The sequence below is a fragment of the Chiloscyllium plagiosum genome, chromosome 29 (genome assembly GCF_004010195.1).
Source record: "Chiloscyllium plagiosum isolate BGI_BamShark_2017 chromosome 29, ASM401019v2, whole genome shotgun sequence".
Taxonomy (NCBI): Eukaryota; Metazoa; Chordata; class Chondrichthyes; order Orectolobiformes; family Hemiscylliidae; genus Chiloscyllium; species Chiloscyllium plagiosum.
The window spans coordinates 48,993,547-49,013,316 of record NC_057738.1 but is presented as its reverse complement, the minus strand read 5'-3'; positions in this window follow the sequence as shown (position 1 = coordinate 49,013,316).

The following is a 19,770-nucleotide window of genomic DNA, read 5'->3' as shown; positions in this document are numbered from 1 at the left end:
AAGGTGAGGGTGATAGGCCAGAGTGGGGTGGGGGCGGAGAGGTCAGGAAGAAGATTGCAGGTTAGGAAGGCGGTGCTGAGTTCGAGGGATTTGACTGAGACAAGGTGGGTGGAGGGGAAATGAGGAAACTGGAGAAATCTGAGTTCATCCCTTGTGGTTGAAGGGTTCCCAGGCAGAAGATGAGGCACTCTTCCTCCAACCGTCGTGTTGCCATGGTCTGGCGATGGAGGAATCCAAGGACCTGCATGTCCTTGGAGTGGGAGGGGGAGTTAAAGTGTTGGGCGACAGGGTGGTTGGGTTGGTTGGTCCGGGTGTCCCAGAGGTTAGATTAGATTAGATTAGATTAGATTAGATTAGATTACTTACAGTGTGGAAACAGGCCCTTCGGCCCAACAAGTCCACACCGACCCGCCGAAGCGCAACCCACCCATTCCCCTACATTTACGCCTTTTCCTAACACTACAGGCAATTAAGCATGGCCAATTCACCTGACCTGCACATCTTTGGACTGTGGGAGGAAACCGGAGTACCCGGAGGAAACCCACGCAGACAAGGGGAGAATGTGCAAACTCCACACAGTCAGTTGCCTGAGTCGGGAATTGAACCCGGGTCTCTGGCGCTGTGAGGCAGCAGTGCTAACCACTGTGCCACCGTGCCGCCCTCTGAAACGTTCCGCAAGTAGGCGGCCTGTCTCCCCAATATAGAGGAGGCCACATCGGGTGCAGCAGATGAAATAGATGATGTGTGTGGAGGTGCAGGTGAATTTGTGGCTGATATGCAAGTGTCCCTTGGGGCCTTGGAGGGAAGTAAGGGGGGAGGTGTGGGCGCAAGTTTTCCATTTCTTGCAGTTGCAGGGGAAGTTGCCAGGAGTGGAGGTTGGGTTGGTGGGAGGTGTGGACCTGACAAGGGAGTCATGGAGGGAGTGGTCTTTACGGAACGCTGATAGGGGAGGGGAGGGAAATATATCCCTTGGTGGTGGGGTCTGTTTGGATGTGGCGGAAATCCGCCATCATTCCCACTCCACCCAGGACATGCAGGTCCTTGGACTCCTCCATCGCCAGACCATGGCAACATGACGGTTGGAGGAAGAGCGCCTCATCTTTTGCCTGGGAACCCTCCAACCACAAGGGATGAAGGTGCGGGACGTGGTCCTATGTCCTTACCTACCATCCCACCAGCATCCACATCGAGAAGATATCAGCTCACATTTCTGCCACGTCCAGCAAGATGCCACCACCAGACACATATCCCGTCTCCTGCCTTGTCCATCTTCTGCAGGGACCATTCCCTCCTGGACACCCTGGTCCACTCTTCCTTCACTCCCTACACCCTGCCAACAGTCCCACAGCATATTCCCCTTCAACTGCTGAAAGGTGTAACACCTGCCCATTTACTGCTCCCATTCCCAGTATCCAAGGGCCCAAACATACAAACAGGTGAAGGAACACTTGATCTCCACTTCCCACAATCTAGTCTACAGCATTTGCTGCTCACAATGTGGTCTTCTCTACATTGGGGAAACGAAGTGTAGACTGGGTGACCACTTTAGAACTGCTTGCAAAAAAGACCCTGAGCTTTCAGTTGCCTGCCCCTTTAACACCCCACTCCAATCCCTGGCCAACATTTCTGTCTGAGGCTTGCTGCAGTGCTCCAGAGAGGGTCAGCACAAGCTGGAAGAACAGCACCTCATTTTCCCCATGGGGACACTGCAGCCTTCTGGACTCAGTATCGAGTTCAATCATTTTAGGGCCTGAGCTCTCCCATGGCCCGAGCCCCCTACCACACACACCAGGCCTTGTTATCACATGGTCTGCCATTACGGACTACCTATCGTTAGCCTCTAACAGTTTCCATTAACAGTTATTTGCTCTCCCAGCCAGATCATTATCCACGCCTTTGTCTGTCCAACTGTTCTCTGTCTTAAGGCTCTAACCCCCTTATCCTTTACTTCCTACCCCCTACTCCAACCCTATCTTCTGCATATAAACCAACATTTTCCTAGCCACCGTCAGTTCTGATGAAGGGTCAACAGAACCAAAACATTAACTCTGATTTCTCTCCACAGATTCTGCCAGACCTGCTGAGCTTTTCCAGCAACTTCTGTTTTTGTTTCTGATTTACAGCTTCCATAGCTCTTTTGGTCTGGCAACATCTGTGGAGAGAAATCAGAGTTAATGTTTTGGTTCTGTTGACTCTTCATCCAATGTACAATCAATTCTGGTGTCCTCTGCAAACTTACTAACCATACCTCCTAAGTTCTCATCCAAATCATTTATATAAATAATAAATAACAGTGGACCCAGCACCAATCCTGAAAAGCAATTCACTACCATCACCTGCTATCTTCTGCCATCAAGCCAATTTTGTGTCCGGTTGGCTAGCTCTCCCTGGATCCCGTGAAATTTAACCTTTCTCAACAACCTACCATGTGCAGCCTTGTCAAAGGTATTGCTAAAGTCTAGATAGACAACATCTACTGCACTGCCCTCACCTACTTTCTTAGTCACTTCTTCAAAAAACTCAATCAAATTCATGACTTTTTATAACATAGTTGTTTCCAGACCTATGTGACAGTTTGAGGATTTTCTCATAGCTCATGGGTTGGAATGCTAAGTGGACATTTCTAACTTGTAATTGCAAAATATATTTTTGCTGCATTGTGAATTAAATTAGGTGTCTGCCTGGAAAGAGACACTTATGGAATGTCACACTAAAGATGCAACATCTTCAAAGGGGGAAGAGGCAGGTCAATACAGATTTATGAAAGACTTAATCAATTTTTCAATGTATAATTTCAGTTACATCACACTGTAAATTTTTGCTATAAATTCTGTGTTAGGATTGAGAGCTCCACTACCACCTGATGAAGGAGCAACGCTCCGAAAGCTAGTGTGCTTCCAATTAAACCTGTTGGACGATAACCTGGTGTTGTGTGATTTTTAATTTTGTACACCCCAGTCCAACACCAGCATCTCCAAATCATTACAGATTGGTCTCTGATCTCCTTGGTAACAAAAATGACAAGGAGTTTACGACTCCTGCAGATGAAGTCCAGAGCTGGAAACAAAACTTGCCTACTCTCTTTGAAGAATGCTCAAAGACAGGGGTTAAAAAGCAGTTTCAACTCTGCTGGAGTTGACTAGTTGGTCTGAATATTCTCATGTATGTCAGTGAGCTAAGATACCTGTATGTACCAGCCTGGGTTTCAGCATTGTGTGCTGTGAAGGTGACAGTCAAAGGGGTATCCCTAGTCACCTGTGTTGTTGATAAATGGATTCTCTCACTGAGTGCTAGCAGCCAGCCAACCAGTAAATCAGACAAAGGAAACAAGACAACAAAATGTCTCCCTCTCACCATGAGTAGGAGAAGCTATGGAATAATAGCATTATCATTAGGTGCTTAATCCTGACACCTGGGTAATGTTCTGGGGAGCTGGGTTCAAATCTTGTTGTGGCAGTTGGTGGAATATGAATTCCTAAATAAATCTGGAATTAAGAGTGTAATAATGACCATGGGACCGTTGTGGAGAAAAACACATCAGGGTCACTAATGTACTTTAGGGGAGGTAACTATGGACTGGAAACAAATGCTAGCTAGCCAGAGACACCTACATCCAATGAATGAATTTAAAAAAAAACTGCTATCAGTTCTAAAGGAGCGTCACTGGCCCCCAAACATTACCTCAGTTTCTTTCTCTCCAAAGATGCTACCAGACCTGCTGAGTTTCTCCAGCACTTTCTGTTTATGTTGCCATCATACCTGGTTTGGCTTACATGTGACTCCAGACCCACAGCATTGTGTTTGGACCATAACCGGGCAGTTAGGAATGGACAACAATTAACCACATCCATGAATGAACGGAACAAAATTGAAAGGAATCTGAACAACAGAATTTCAACCAAACTTCAGTCACCAATGTCACTGACATGGTAACTGACTCAGCAGCTGCAACAGTCAACTATCTACCCATTACAAACAATTTGGAGACTCCTTGGTGTATCTTTTTTTTAACAATTTTTTTTATTTAAAACGTCTATCTTCTAGGTCTCACCTGTTATTTCTAATCTGTGTGTTTATGTGTAACAATATTAATTCTTCTTGTGTTTAGTGATTTATAAACTCACTCCATTTTTAAACTCAAGAAATATGGGTAATGTTGGTTCCTTTTAAAGCACAAGTTCATGTGAGTGACAGTACCCACAGGGAAGGGATCCAGTTTTACATTAATCTTGTTGCACAAGAACGTGAGGACTGCAGATCAACTGGAGATCAGGGTAGAGAGCGTGGTGCTGGAAAAACACAACAGGTTGGCCCGCATCCGAGGAGCAGGAGAATTGTCATTTTGGGCATAAACCCTTCATCAGGAATGTTGATGATGAAAGGCTTATGCCTGAAACATCGATTTTCCTGCTCCTCGGATGCTGCCTGACCTGCTGTGCTTTTCCAGCACGACACTTTTCGACATTAATCTTGTTACAACCAACCAAGAGGCCAGGTGACTGTGGAAAGGGAGATGATTAATCTCTCCCCAGCCCAGAATTTGTGGTATCACATCTGAAGGTGTAACCAACAAGGGAACCTCACCCGAGTGTAACACTTGACAGATATGTTTACAGCCACAACATCAAACCTGGTGATGTAAAAAGAGGGAAATTAACAAAATAGTTCTTTTTATTGAGAATTCTTATTAGTTTGCCCCTGTTTCAGGTGCTCTGCTACTGTACTCCAGTGGGAAGTGCATATTGATGTTTGTTAGAACAAAGTGTCCTCTCGTGGGCAGGGGAATCTGCGGGCAGCTTGAATGTGGATCTCATGATGGACAGAGTCTGTGGATGGGGACCCTCACCATTTCCATAAACAACATTCACAGTGACAAATCTGTGTTGAGAAGATGTCCTCTATTAGATGGACATGAAAGTCACTTGCAGAGCACATATGATCCTTTCCATCCCCCTCCATTCACCTGTTGGGGCTTCACACTCCTTTGTCCCCCTCTGCCAGGCCTCACTCTGAAGAGATGTTCAGAAGAAGGTTCCTGAAGCTCTTGCTGAACAATATTGTAACATTCCTCCCAACCAATCCATGAATGGGAAATTCACCCTCAAAATGCAGTCAGGTTGAGTTTTGGATTGCCTCCCTGGGAAAGTGTGTGAAGTGGATGCTACAGGGTTACACCGTGCAAACTCTGGAGAAACTATAGAACAAAGAACTTTGATGTTTGGTTTCAGTCGCCCCTTAAATTGGTCTCATTTATCACTTGATGGCTCGCAGTGCACCTCTTATGTACAAGAGCAAATTTAAAATGCTCAATACTCTATGCACGTTTATGTTCAAGCATTTGAACTATTCCAGTTGAAGGGCTAATGCCTGAAACGTCGATTCTCCTGCTCCTCGGATGCTTCCTGACCTGCTGTGCTTTTCCAGCAGCACACTCTTGGAATTTGAAATGTTGAATCAGGCAAGATTTAGTGAAACAAAAACAAAAATTGCTGGAAAGGCTCAGCGGGTTTAGCAGCATCTGTGGAGAGAAATCAAAGTTAACATTTTGGCTCAAATGGCCTTTCCTCAGAATAACATGCCTTGATATCTTGGAATCACTTTCACTGAGTTCAATAAACTCAGGTAGCCTTCCAGCGGTCGTCACTTCCATCAGAAAATTTTTATTACCATTCCCGATCTGCACTTGAGATGCACCATTACAAATTCCTACCCTACTCCGAAAGTTAATTTGTCCTATTTCTTGGAAACTTGGCTCAGAATTTCACTTCCGATCATTAATATGAAAATAAAGCAAAATACCAATAACAAAGAGTATTGCAAATTTTAAACTTGCTGTTTGAGCCCTTGCTTTGGAGCAATTGCTAAGTCGAAAATTGTTTTCCCTATCTCATAAATATCTTCTGTAAACTTTCACTGAGCATTAGCAGGAGTATTAAAAAGCAAACTGCATATAATTTGAAAATTTCACATTTAAGGATGCTCCTCTTTAATGGACATTCTTTTATTCTGAGTCAATTCTTGGTTCTTTTCTAGTTCAAAGAACAAAGAAACCTTACAGCCCAGGAACACGCCCTTCGGCCCTCCAAGCCTGAGCCAATCCAAATCTACTGTCTAAACCTATCGCCCAATTCCTAAGCATCTGTATCCCTCTGCTCCCCACCTACTCATGCATCTGTCCAGATGCATCTTAAATGAATCTACTGTGCCTGCCTCTACTACCTCTGCTGGCAACACATTCCAGGCACCTACCACCCTCTGTGTAAAGTACTTGCCGCATGTATCCCTCTTAAACTTTTCGCCTCTCACCTTGAAAGCATGATCTCTCGTTATTGAATCCCTTACCCTGGGAAAAAGCTTATCTCTATTGACCCTGTCTACACCCCTCATGATTTTATAGACATCAGTCAGGTTCCTCCTCAATCTCCTTTTGTCTAATGAAAACGATCCTAACCTACTCAACCTCTCTTCATAGCTAACACCTTCCATACCAGCCAACATCCTTGTAAACCTTCTCTGCAGCCTCTCCAAAGTGTGCACATCCTTTTGGTAATGTGGCGACCAGAACTGTACACAGTATTCTAAATGCAGTTCTAAGCTAACAGGATTCTACCTGTTAAGGAACCAACTGTTACTTTTTTCTAATGTATCCCAACTATAACGTGTGAAAACTAATCAAACCCATTGTACAATGTAAGTCATTCTATGCATTACAGATACTCCAGTCAAATATATTTGTGTGGCACAGTTGCTTTGTGGTTAGCACTGCTGCCTCACAGTACATTCCAGGCACCTACCACCCTCTGTGTAAAGTACTTGCCGCATGTATCCCTCCTTAAACTTTCGCCTCTCACCTTGAAAGCATGATCTCTCGTTATTGAATCCCTTACCCTGGGAAAAAGCTTATCTCTATCGACCCTGTCTACACCCCTCATGATTTTATAGACATCAGTCAGGTTCCCCCTCAATCTCCTTTTGTCTAATGAAAACGATCCTAACCTACTCAACCTCTCATCATAGCTAACACCTTCCATACCAGCCAACATCCTTGTAAACCTTCTCTGCAGCCTCTCCAAAGTGTGCACATCCTTTTGGTAATGTGGCGACCAGAACTGTACACAGTGTTCTAAATGCAGTTCTAAGCTAACAGGATTCTACCTGTTAAGGAACCAACTGTTACTTTTTTCTAATGTATCCCAACTATAACGTGTGAAAACTAATCAAACCCATTGTACAATGTAAGTCATTCTATGCATTACAGATACTCCAGTCAAATATATTTGTGTGGCACAGTTGCTTTGTGGTTAGCACTGCTGCCTCACAGTCAGAGGGACCCAGGTTTGATTCCAACCGGTGGTGACTGTGAGGAATCTGCACGTTCTCTCATGGTTTCCTCCCACAGTCCAGGCCTGCTGCGCTTTTCCAGCACCACACTTTTCAACCCACAGTCCAAAGATGTGCAGGTTAGGTGGGTGAGCCATGGCAATGGCTGGGTATGGTGGGATGGTCTTCTGAGGGTTGGTGTAGATTTGATGGGCTGCATGTCCTCTTTCAGCACTGTAGGGATTCTCTGATAAAAATGAGATCACATTGAAATTGCATATTTTGTGAACTTTATAATTACAGTTTGTCTAGATTTATTGCCTGTGTGACTTGCTTCTTTCCAGTTTGTAACTATTAACAGTTGCTCCTGCAAAAAGAACTATTTCTGACTCAAATAAAAGCAATGTACAGTGGATGCTGGAACCATTCTGAAGAGGAATTGTTCCGGGACTCGAAACATCAACTTTGTTTCTCTTGCCGCAGACACTATACAGGCTAAATCTGACAATTCGTTGCTGGAAGACATTAAATTTACAAGTATCCAAATTGTTCCTTGGTCTTTGATTTTTGTCAAAAGTATATTTTATTTTCACAGTTGGAGCCTTGAAATTCAAATCAGAACAGAAAATACATTAAAATTAAACAATTAATTCATGCTGAGTTGCTAAAGTAAGAGAAATTTCAGCAGATAAATGCCATATTCGTCATTCCACCCACCCAAGGTGAACTAAAATATTTCTTCAACAGATTTCCAAGTGGTTTTACAAATCTTGTGAAAGCTCAGTCAGTGCTTTATATTTTTAAATAAAAGGGTTTTTAAAGTGATCTCAATATACCACGAATACAATCAGTTAGAGGGAAATATTTTGACATGACTGGGTGATTTGAAATCTATTCAATTAGTCAGCCAAATGATTTCAAAGTATTTGGTGATATTGAATGCCAATTGAAATATAAAGATGGTGATATTTACATAGCCAATAATGGTTCAGCAAGAAACAATTTTATGCAAAACCCCAAGACTTTTTAAACATAATGCTTAACCAATTGGCAACATGGAAGTGACAAGTTCTTAATCCTGAGAACGCCTCATTTTCCACCTCGGAACACTTCAACCCCAGGGCATCAAGGTGGACTTCACCAGTTTCCTCGTTTCCCCTCCTCACACCTTACCCCAGTTCCAACCTTCCAGCTCAGCACTGTCTCCATGACCTGTTCTACCTGCTAATCTCCCTTCCCACCTATCCACTCCACCCTCCCCGATTAAGGGCTTTTGCCCGAAACGAGAATTTTCCTGCTCCTCGATCCTGCCAGACCTACTGCCAGACCTAATCTAAACTCTGGTTTTCAGCATCTGCAGTCCTCACTTTTGCCAAGTTCTTAATCCTGATCCAGTTCCTCTGTTTCATGTCTACTTACCAGGCAGGTCATGGTGAACTTATTAGGTTAGTATTTTACTGGAAAGTTGTTGCTATGGTAACCAAAATTATACGTTTTCTGAGTCGAATTGATGATTGTCAAATGATGTCACTGACATAATCCAGCCTGCCCCATTCTTTGAACCAATAAAATGGTAATTACGTTGGAAGACATTTGCCCCACTGTATCCATGCTGGTCTGGATCACTGCCAGGATCACATTGAAATGAGACATTATGGATCTATTTGTGCACTTTCATACAGGTTACTAAGTGCTTCCCTCAGAAAATTGCTTCATAAATGAACCATCCATTTGATATTTAGTTTTAAAGTGTATCCATTAATAAGAAATCTTACAATTCTTTTATCCTTGACATTGACATCCCCCAGATCAATGTCACAGGAACATAGGCCATTCAATCCATCAAGCTTCTCATCTTTCAGTTAGATCAGGACCTGATCTAACTCAAAGCCTCATACCCATCCTATCACTATATCCCACAATGTCATTAGTTTCCAGAAATCTATTGATTTTGGATTTGAATATTCTCAATGACTGACCTTCTACAGCTCTCTGTGTTAAAGAAGTCCAAAGAGTCACCATTCCCTGAATTAAGAAATTCCTCCTCATGTCAGTTTTAAATAGCCCGCCCTTCATTCTGAGATTATATCGGCTGGTTCAAGTCACCAGCCAGGGAAACATTCAATCTCCATTCACACTAAAACCGGGTCTAAATGTTTTAACTTTCAACAAGATTGTCTCTCATTCTTTGAAACTCTAGCGAATACAGGACCAGTTTTCTCTCAATTCAACAATCATGCACAAGGATACCCAGATCCCTCTGCACCGAAGCATTCTGAAGTTTTTTTCTTTGAGATAATGAATTGCCTTTCTATTCCACTGACCAAAATGGATAACTTCACACTCATTCACATTAAAATTCATCTGGCAGATTTTGACCTATTCACCTAAACTATCCATATCCATTTCTTCATTGCAACTTACATTCCCACCTACTTTAGTATCATCTTGGCTTTAGCAGGAAATTCTATCTCCAACATACTTGCCAATTCAACCAACCTAGATTCTGAAATGTATTTCTGTCCATCAGGGACAACTCTACCACCTGCAGTAAGTTCTTTGCAATTTCCAAAGCTATGCCTTATATCCATGATTCTAGGGTTCATCCTGGTGTTTCAGTGACCTTTGACACTGTCTAATAACAGACACAAAACCTCATTGTTTTTGTTTCAAAATACTGCTGAAAAGCATCCCCAATTGTTTATTATGACCCAGTTGGGAAACTGTCAGAGAATTGTCCAATTACTAATTGAGGCCACAAACAGATCTTGTGAAATTGAGGAACACTGATTTATTTCTCACAATATGGTGTGGAGGAGAAATTGACTGGACTGATACCAAACAGACACTTTGCACAGCTAAGTCAAGGACTCTCCTCCCTGACCTTCAGATACAGACAGTTATTATAGGGTTACAGTAGTAAAACAATGCAGTTTTGATTACAGTTAATAGAAAACAATTGCTTGTCCAACAGTATCCACCAGTTAACAATTGTAACAGGAGGTTTCACAGTCTGCAGAAGCGGGTTCTAACGGCCAGCATCCTGGCTCCAAAGGGTCCCTAGGGTAGTGTTCATTCTTGTCAAGTATCTTGGTGAAGAGCTTTTGCCCGAAACGTCGATTTCGCTGCTTGTTGGATGCTGCCTGAATTGCTGTGCTCTTCCAGCACCACTGATCCAGAATCTGATTTCCAGCATCTGCAGTTATTGCTTTTACCAAGTATCTTGGTGCCACCTAGTCTGTGTGGGCTTTGTGGTGATTGAGTACCTAGGGTGACAGGGGATGCCCTCAGGGCTTCAGGAGCGGTGATACTATTGTGAGGCAGGAAAACCAGTTAGGTCATCTAGGTAGTGTATTCCTTCAGTCAGGAAACTGCTTAGGTAATATCTCATTTCACGGTTAGTTCCTGAGCTGAGTATAGTCAAACTGAGGTGCTGGTAGCATTATGGGTAAGCTCTGTTTGGCTAAGGACAGACATGGTTTCTATGAGCAAGCGATGGGCAGGCCGAATGGTTTGTTTTTCTCCACAGAATCTGTGCTGATACTCAAGCCCTCTGCTCCCAGGCTTGTTACAAAGTCAAATAGAACATAGGACAATACAGCACAGAACAGGACCTTCGGCCTTTGATGTTGCGCTGACCTGTGAATTATTCTCAGCTTGTCACCCTACACTATCCCAAAATCATCCATGTGCTTATCTAAGGATTGTTTAAATCTCCTTAATGTGGCTGAGTTGACTACATTAGCAGGTAGGGCATTCCACGCCCTTACCACTCTCTGCGTAAAGAACCTGCTTCTGACATCTGTCTTAAATCTATCACCCAGGAGAAAGTGAGGACTGCAGATGCTGGAGATCAGAGCTGAAAATGTGTTGCTGGAAAAGCGCAGGTCAGGCAGCATCCAAGGAGCAGGAGAATCGGGCCTGAAGAAGGGCTCATGCCTGAAACGTCGATTCTCCTGCTCCTTGGATGCTGCCTGACCTGCTGCGCTTTTCCAGCAACACATTTTCAGCTCTAAATCTATCACGCCTCAATTTATAGTTATGCCCCCTCGTACAAGCTGACGTCATCATCCTAGGAAAAAGACCTTCACTGTCTACCCGATCTAATCCTCTGATCATCTTGTATGTCTCTATCAAATCCCCCCTTTGCCTTCTTCCTTCCAATGAGAACAGACCTAAGTCTCTCAGCCTTTCCTCATAAGACCTTCCCTCCAGACCAGGCAACATCCTGGTAAATCTCCTCTGCACCTTTTCCAATGCTTCCACATCCTTCCTGAAATATGGGGACCAAAACTGTACACAATATTCCAAGTGTGGCCGCACCAGTGTTTTGTATAGTTGCAGCATGATATTGCGGTTCCAGAACTCAATCCCTCTGCCAAATCTAGAGGCTCTTTCTCTAACTGCACGTAACATTTGTAACAAGATAAGTTGACAGCACAAATTGGGACATGCTGCAGCTTGTCATGCTGCAAGAGGACAGTAAGATGGAGTCTGTGAGCTTTACACCTTGATATGGTGATGACATCACGAGCATGTCCCTTAAAGGTATGTCACAAACCACAGTTTACAGCCTTTGGTTTTGTTTAAGGTACAAGAGAAATCTTCAATTAATCTAATGTCAGCCTGGAGAAAAGGTCGGGGTGAGAACTGAGCCACAATCTCCTGACTCAGGTGAGACCCTGACCAGTGACGCTGAACCAACAGCTGTTCACTTCTGCAATTGTTGGCCTTTCACAATTAACTTCTCCTCGTTTCGGGTCTGTCATATATTCACAATCCTAAAGGAAGACTCATCCTCTGACTATATCACAATGTAGCTACCTGAACTCTGGTCCTGGGCTTTATAAATTTAACCCTTTAATGCTCATACTCTGCAGTTTTTCACCCCAGACTGAAACAGAGTGGAAAACTATCAGAAAATGTGGCCAGACTGTATCTCTGAGTTGAAGCATCTGCCTAATTCACCTAAAGCATAGGTCCCTGATAATTAGGAAGGGGCCCATGCCTCTACAGTCAGTTATTAATCTCACTGTTAAATTTGGAATGCTTTACATCCATTTTGATACCAGAGAAAGTAGGCCCAGCACCCAGTCACCAATATCTGAACTGAAGGGAAGATTTTTCTGACTGGCAGAATTGCATGAATAGTCCTTCTTTGGCAAGATGCTACTTTCAACTGGAAGCTGAACTCGTGACCTTCATATTGTGAGGGTGGAACAGGCTTTGATTGTGGATGGTGGGAAAAGAGGGTCTGAGGCTTATTGTGCATTCAACAGGCCCAACCTGCCTGGCAAGCCCTTTCGTGTGTTTTTGCAGCAATTGATGTTTAAATCAATTTATGCCTGTGACAAAATAGCATTGGACTGCAGACAGCTGAGGAATTAAAGTGTGTATCCTGACTGATTAACACTTGTGCAGAAACGAACAATGAAGGGAATTCTTTCAGACACTGAGAAAGAAGAATGCTCACATTGATTAGCGATGGCCAATTTGTTCAATCTGAAACACAAGAAAAGGAAAGCCGGCACTGTGCCTCTTGGTCTTTCTGTTCAGACCACTCAGGGGCTGAATAGAATCATCAAAATATTTAAATGTAGCACAAATTATGTAAATAATTTCTCACACAATCTTGTTCCTTTCTATACAATTGATGACATGATAAGTGGATAAAAAGCCTTACATTCTTGAGCAGGTCTTACAACTTATAAAAAAAACTATGAGTATTTTGCAAGCACTGAACAGTTAGGTACACATGCATCCATACTAATTAATGTATTGCAGTGTGGGTTTCATGGCTTTATGGTGAATGTGAATCATCATGCCACTCCTGATCAATTAACAATGACTTAAATCTCATGAGAAGCTGTTACTAACTCCCAGAGGATAGATGCCAGTACAGTTCACACACCCCAACAATTGTCAGTGAAACAAAGCTCACTTGTGATAGGAGGAGGGCATGCTTCATGTGACAAGAAAATGCCCTTCATTGAGAGAGTGTAGGCTCTTCTTCCCAATGTTTTATAGAAGTGTACTTATAATGTTAATACGGAGCAATGAACCTCAGTTAAATAAATTACAACTGAAAAGCTGTCTAAATTTATACTGTAATCCTGGTAATCAAGGAAGCCAGAAAAGTGAGAATCAGATCTTTATAGAATTCATTTCAGTGTTTTTCAATTCATGTTTCTTTCTAATTTTCAATTTTAAATGAGATTTTTAAATTCTCATCATGAGTAAATATTGAAAAATCCAATTCATGGATTACAGTTTCAAATGAAGAAAAGTACATTCACAACCTGAAATTCAAATTGGAAGATGCTTCGAAATTCATCAAATTCATTCTTGAATTTGATGCCAAAAGCCAATTTGAACCTTACATCCAAGCCCCAAGAATTAAATTTAAATCACTTCAAAGTGAGTGTCACACTGTCCCCAATATCATAAATATACTCAGGGTTCTCACTGATATCAACAAATCCACTCCCTGGGAATGTTGACAATATCAAAATTCATTTCTGATAAACCAACTTATGACCTTGTTACCCAAAGAGAACAGGCTGAAGATTCCACTTTCACACATTCAAAGCAGCTCCATTGGCATAGACTCCAGAGCAACATCTTTTAAAGATACTTTTCCTTCAGGTAATATTCCTAAAGCCACGTTCCATCAAATCAAATCCCTACAGGCAATAACACAGTCCAGATTTAGAATAGGTTAATTGGCAATTCATGGAGTGAATTATTAATTAATCAAAACCCTCACTTTTCGCTTCACATTGTAGCATGTAATTACATAATGAGCTACACCTTGTGTGAGAGTTGATGCCAGGATCAACTCTGTGTTTCCAAAAGAAAAAGCAAGAAAAAAAATAATTGGAGCATATTAATGAATCTACTTGAAACTTCCAGAAACAAATCTTTACAAATGAAAACTAACTTTCTGATGGTAGTCACTATGTCCAGGTGCTCATTCCTGATGTGTCGGCGCTGTAAACAGAGGAGGCTGCAGATTGAGCTGGGCATATAGATCCCAATGGGAATCTACTCCTAAAGCCGAGATTCTGCACCAATTAGAACACCTCTACCTGCAATGAATCTGCAATCCAGTAACACGATACGGTCTATGAATAAAGCTTGTGTTCTTCTCAATTCATACATCTCCATAATTTTTCTGTAAGTCCAACAATAACATACCAAATCTTTATAAACTCTGCCTTATTATCATTGCACATATTATTTTGGTTATTTAGAGAATGGAAGCCTACCATACTATTATAATTTCGACTTAACTTTAACTATAAGATGCAGGTCACCGCCATGTCCGCGTAATCATTTTCCATGGTTTCAGTTACCCATGGTTTACCACGGCCTGCACATACTACAGGGAACCTTCTGGAACCAGGGACTAGGAGGCTGCTGGGAATGTAAATGATTGGGTTCGTTCCTATCTGCAGTTTTGGGCTTCCAAGGTAGGTTGTGGAACATATCCCCATGGGTTCGGAGGTTGGGGGGGAATATTGTATATCTTTGTAAACAGAAACAAATTTCCTTTCTTCTGAAAGTGTTGACTTATTCCAAGTGGTCCTGAGGATAGATTGAAGAAATTGTGACTGTTCTCCTTAGAGAGAAAAAAACCTGAAAAACAGATTTGATCGAGGTTTTCAAGATCATGAGTGAACTAGGTACGGTAGATTGGGAGAAGCTGTTCCCACTTGGAAAAGGAACAGAAAGGACATGGCATAGATTTAAAGTCATCTGCAAGGAAGCAAGGGTGAAGTAAGGAAAAATGTGTTCACTTAGTGAGAAGTTAGAAAAGGAGAGCACTGCCTGAAAGTATGATGGAGGCAGGTTCAACTGAGGCATCCAAGGAGGGCATTGGATGATTATTTGGAGAAAAATAATGTGCAAGGGGAGGAAAGCAGATTGACATGAAGCAACTTGTTCACTTCACAAGCTGGTGTAGGCATAATGCACTGAAAAGCCTTCTTCTGCATTGTAACACCAGTGATTAGTTGGTGCTGCAGAGAAATACTGTCCATTTGATTGATGATTATTTCACACAGATGTGCCACTCTCCTCCTTTTGACTTTGGTCACTATCTGAGTAACTTGCAACTTGGCAATGGCCCTGTGGAATCAGTAGATTTAATTAATTATATAATATTAATTATTATTAATCCAGAGACCCAGGTAATGTTCTGGAGACTCAAGTTTGAATTTCTTGGCAAATGGCGAATTTGAATTCAACAAAACATCTGGAATTAAGGGTCTAATGATGACCATGAAATCATTTCTGATATTTGTGAAAAAACTCATCTGGTTCACTAATGTAATTTAGGGAAGGAAACTGCCATCCTTACCTGGTCTAGTCTACACATAACGCCAGACTCACAGCAATGTGGTTGACTCTTAATTGGCCTCTGGCCAATTCGGATGGACAATAAATACCCAATTCCTGTGAAAGAATAAATTAGAAAATAGTCTTGTTGAAAAAAACATGCTTCTTACTTTCAACTTACATGGTGAAAGGAAAAAGATCATATCAATCTTTCTGCATGCTGCCTGAATTATGTCTCCCTCATTTTGAAAATGACAGCTGATCATTGTCGTGATCCCAGGGATGATAACTCATATCAGTAGAAATACAGAATTTTAGAAAGTAAAGCTATAAATTAATTGAATTCCTTATCGCTATCCATTTAATAACTTGCAGCTGTATCTGTATCTGGTCATCATTGCATGCAGTCAGCAAAATGATCAGATTTGGGAAGATGTATTAAGAGCAGGACACATGTTTGGCAACACAAATACGCCAGTTAAAGGTTTGTGATCTGCAAAAGCCACATGTTGGCAGTCAGTGATATGTAAATCAAATGATTGTGCAGTGTGTAGAATTGCGAACATTTCAGGTTCAAGATCATTTTAGTGTTTATTTATTGAGTGAGCAAAGAGCGGCAGCAGCATGGCTCAATGTTCAGCACAACTGCCTCACAGCATCAGGGACCTGGGTTCAATTCCACCCTCAGGCATCTGTCTGTGTGGAGTTTGTATGTATTCCTCGTATCTGCATGGGTTTCTCCATGTGTTCCAGTTTCCTCTGACAGTCCAAACATGTGCAGGTTAGGTGGATTGGCCATGCTAAATTGCCCCATAGCGTCTGTGGATATGCAGACGAGGTGGGTTAGCCATGGGAAATGCAGGTACAGGGATTGGGTAGGGGGTGGCTCTGGGTGGGATGGTTTGCAGAGAGTTGGTGTGGACTTGATGCACTGAATGGCCTGCTCCCACACTGTAAGGATTCTATGATTTTCATCACGATCATACATTGGTTTAATGGTCAAAAATCACACAAAACCAGGTTAAAGTCCAACAGGTTTAGTTGGAAGCACACTAACTTTCGGAGCGACGCTCCTTCATCAGGTGGTTGTCAAATCATTACTACTATCAACACCACTAACTGCTGGTTTAATGGTGGCACTAAAACTTTTGTGATAGGAAATTGGGATTGTCTGCTTTGATATTTTGAATGGCGAGTGTGCTTTGATCTCCATGCCACACAGACACAGTTTAAAGGTGTGAATGTGTATGCAGTGAATGCTGCTGGAGGTGTGCAGAATAGGCTGAGCACCATGTCAATCTGTGGATAATGTTAGATTCTGCCATTCTGGAGCTCAGCATTACAGCCCAGGCCCAGTCTTACTCCCACACAGTTACATGCACATTCAGCAGCACAGGGACTCACCCCTCAGTTCAATTTAAAAGGATTATCTTTTAATTATTTGCTACTTGTCAATTGATATCAACTGACTGTTGCTATGATTCTAGAAGTGTTTGCCATTTTCAACTGTTAAAATTGCAAATGTCTGCAGAGAATGAGGTGGGAGTTGCTGAAGGAGTTTGTTCTGATTTTAAGGTTCCTGAATGAACCAGCTGCTCCCAAACAGAGATGCTCATGGGGTAGACACTTACTTTGGTTTACAGCTTGACTGAGAGAATGGGCAGAGGACAGACAGAGATGGGCAAGCAGCTGAAAGAGAGAGGAGGAGGAGGAAATCTCTTTGTGGGAGACCACATCTGTTCAGGTTGCTCAGACAGTCAGTCAGTCAGTCAGTCAGTCAGTCAGTCAGTCATTCTCTTGCTTGAACCTCAGTCAACAATGCTCAATGTTTGTGATTTAGGGAGGAGGTTATCACTGGAATCTGACATCGATTGTATCTGAAAGTACAACCTCACAGCAGAATCCTGGGCACTATGGCTGTGAGGCTGTCCCTAGTGAGGGCTTTTTAGGCTGCAACTGGAGGCATTTGCCAGTGAGAGTTGTGTAAGGATAGGCTCCTGAGTCAAAGGCATCTGGATGGGTATATGAATTGGAAGGATTTAAAGGGATATAGGCCAAATGTTGGCAAATAGGACTAGATTAATTAGGATACCTGGTTGGCATGGATGAGTTGGACCAAAGGGTCTGTTTCTGTACTTTACATCTCCATGACTCTATAACTTGATCAGAGTTAATTTTATTTCATTCTCGCTTGTCAGAGAGAAGCAGGACAAGTTCAAACAATTGTTATGCCTCAGCTGGAATATTGCATACAGTCCTGGATGCCATATTATTGGAAAGATGTAAATGCATTGGGGAGAGTGCAAAAGTGATTCAAAAGAATGGAGACAGGAATGAGAAACTTCTGTTATGGGGTTAGATTGAAGAAGTTGGAACAGTTCACCTTTGAGTGAAGAGTAAAAGGAGGTTGTGCTGAGATTTTTGAAATCATGATTGGGCTGAATGGAGTTGATTGGGAGAAATTGTTCCCACTTGTAAATGAACAAGAAAGAGGGTTCAAATTGATGTGCCAAAGAAGCAAAGGTAAAGTGAGGAAAAAACATTTTACTCAGCAAGTAGTTAATTCTTAGAAAGCACTGCCTGGAAATGAGGTGGAGAAATGATCAACCGAGGCACTCAAGGACTAGCGGATGATGATTTGGATGGAAATTGCGTGCAGGGAGATGAGGGAAAAGGCAGCAACTTGGCATTAGGTTGAATAGCCTCCTTCTGAACTGTAACAATTCCATGATCCGGTAATTCCGAGTGAGCTTGTGACTTATCTTGACTCAAAGGACACTCTGGAGGTTTAAGCAGTGAGGCATTATGGGTGGAGCTGAGAATAAGAAGGGTGCAGTTACATTGTTGGGGCTGTATTATAGGAGTGTGAGGTAGAAGAACAAATAGGCAAACAGATTATGGAAAGATGTAGAGGCAACAGGGTGGTGATTTGGGGAGATTTTAATTTTCCGAACATCGACTGGGATACACTTAATGTCAGAGTTCTGGATGGGGTAGAATTTGTAAAAAGCGTCCAGGAGAGTTTTCTGGAGCAGTATGTCAATAGTCCGATGAGGGAAGGGGCCATATTGGACCTGGTGTTGGGGAATGAGCTAGAAGTTGCAGTGGGGAATTTCTTTGTGAATAGTGACCACAGTTCTGTAAGTTTTAGAATACTCGTAGACAAAGACGAGAGTGGTACTAAGGGATGAGTACTAAACTGGGCCAAGGCCAATTATATCAAAATTAGGCAGGAGCTGTGAAATGTGGATTGGACACAACTATTTGAAGGGAAGTCCACACTTGATATGCGGGAGGATAGGCATGTCCCTTTGAAAACAACGGATAGGAAAGGCAAGATTCATGAACAGTGGATGACAGGAGAAATCGTGCGCCTAGCCCAGAGGAAAAAGGAAGCATACACAACATCCAGGCAGCTAAGAACAGAACAGGCCTTGGAAGAATATTGGAGAGTAGGACCAACCTTAAACGAGGAATCAAGTGGTCTAAAAGGGGTCATGAACTAACTTTAGCAAGCAGATTTAAGGAGAATCGCAAGGCCTTTTACTCATATATAAGAAGCAAGAAGGTAACTAGACAAAGGATTGGTCCACTAAAGGATAAGGAAGGAAGGTGTGTCGAACCTGAGAAAGTGGGTGAGATTCTCAATGTATACTTGGCATCAGTGTTCACTGAGGAGAGGGACACTATGAATGTTGAGATTGGAGATAGAAGTTTGATTAGTCTGTATCACGTTGACATAAATAGGGAAGATGTGTTGAGTAGGCTAAAGGGCCACTGTTGTTTGTAATATACATAAATGATTTGGAAGAGGGCATTGTTGGTCTGATCAGTAAGTTTGCAGAAGACACGAAGATTGGTGGAGCAGCAGAAAGCAAAGGGGACTGTCAAAGAATACAGGAGAATATAGATAGACTGGAGAGTTGGGCGGAGAAGTGGTAGATGGAGTTGACTACATCTGCGAGAAATGCACCCAACACCAGCTCCTCGAAAACCGCGTTAGGGATCTGGAGCTGGAGCTGGATGAACTTCGGATCATTCAGGAGGCAGAGGGAGTTATTGAGAGGAGTTACAGGGAGGTAGTCACTCCTCAGGTACAAGAAAAAGGCA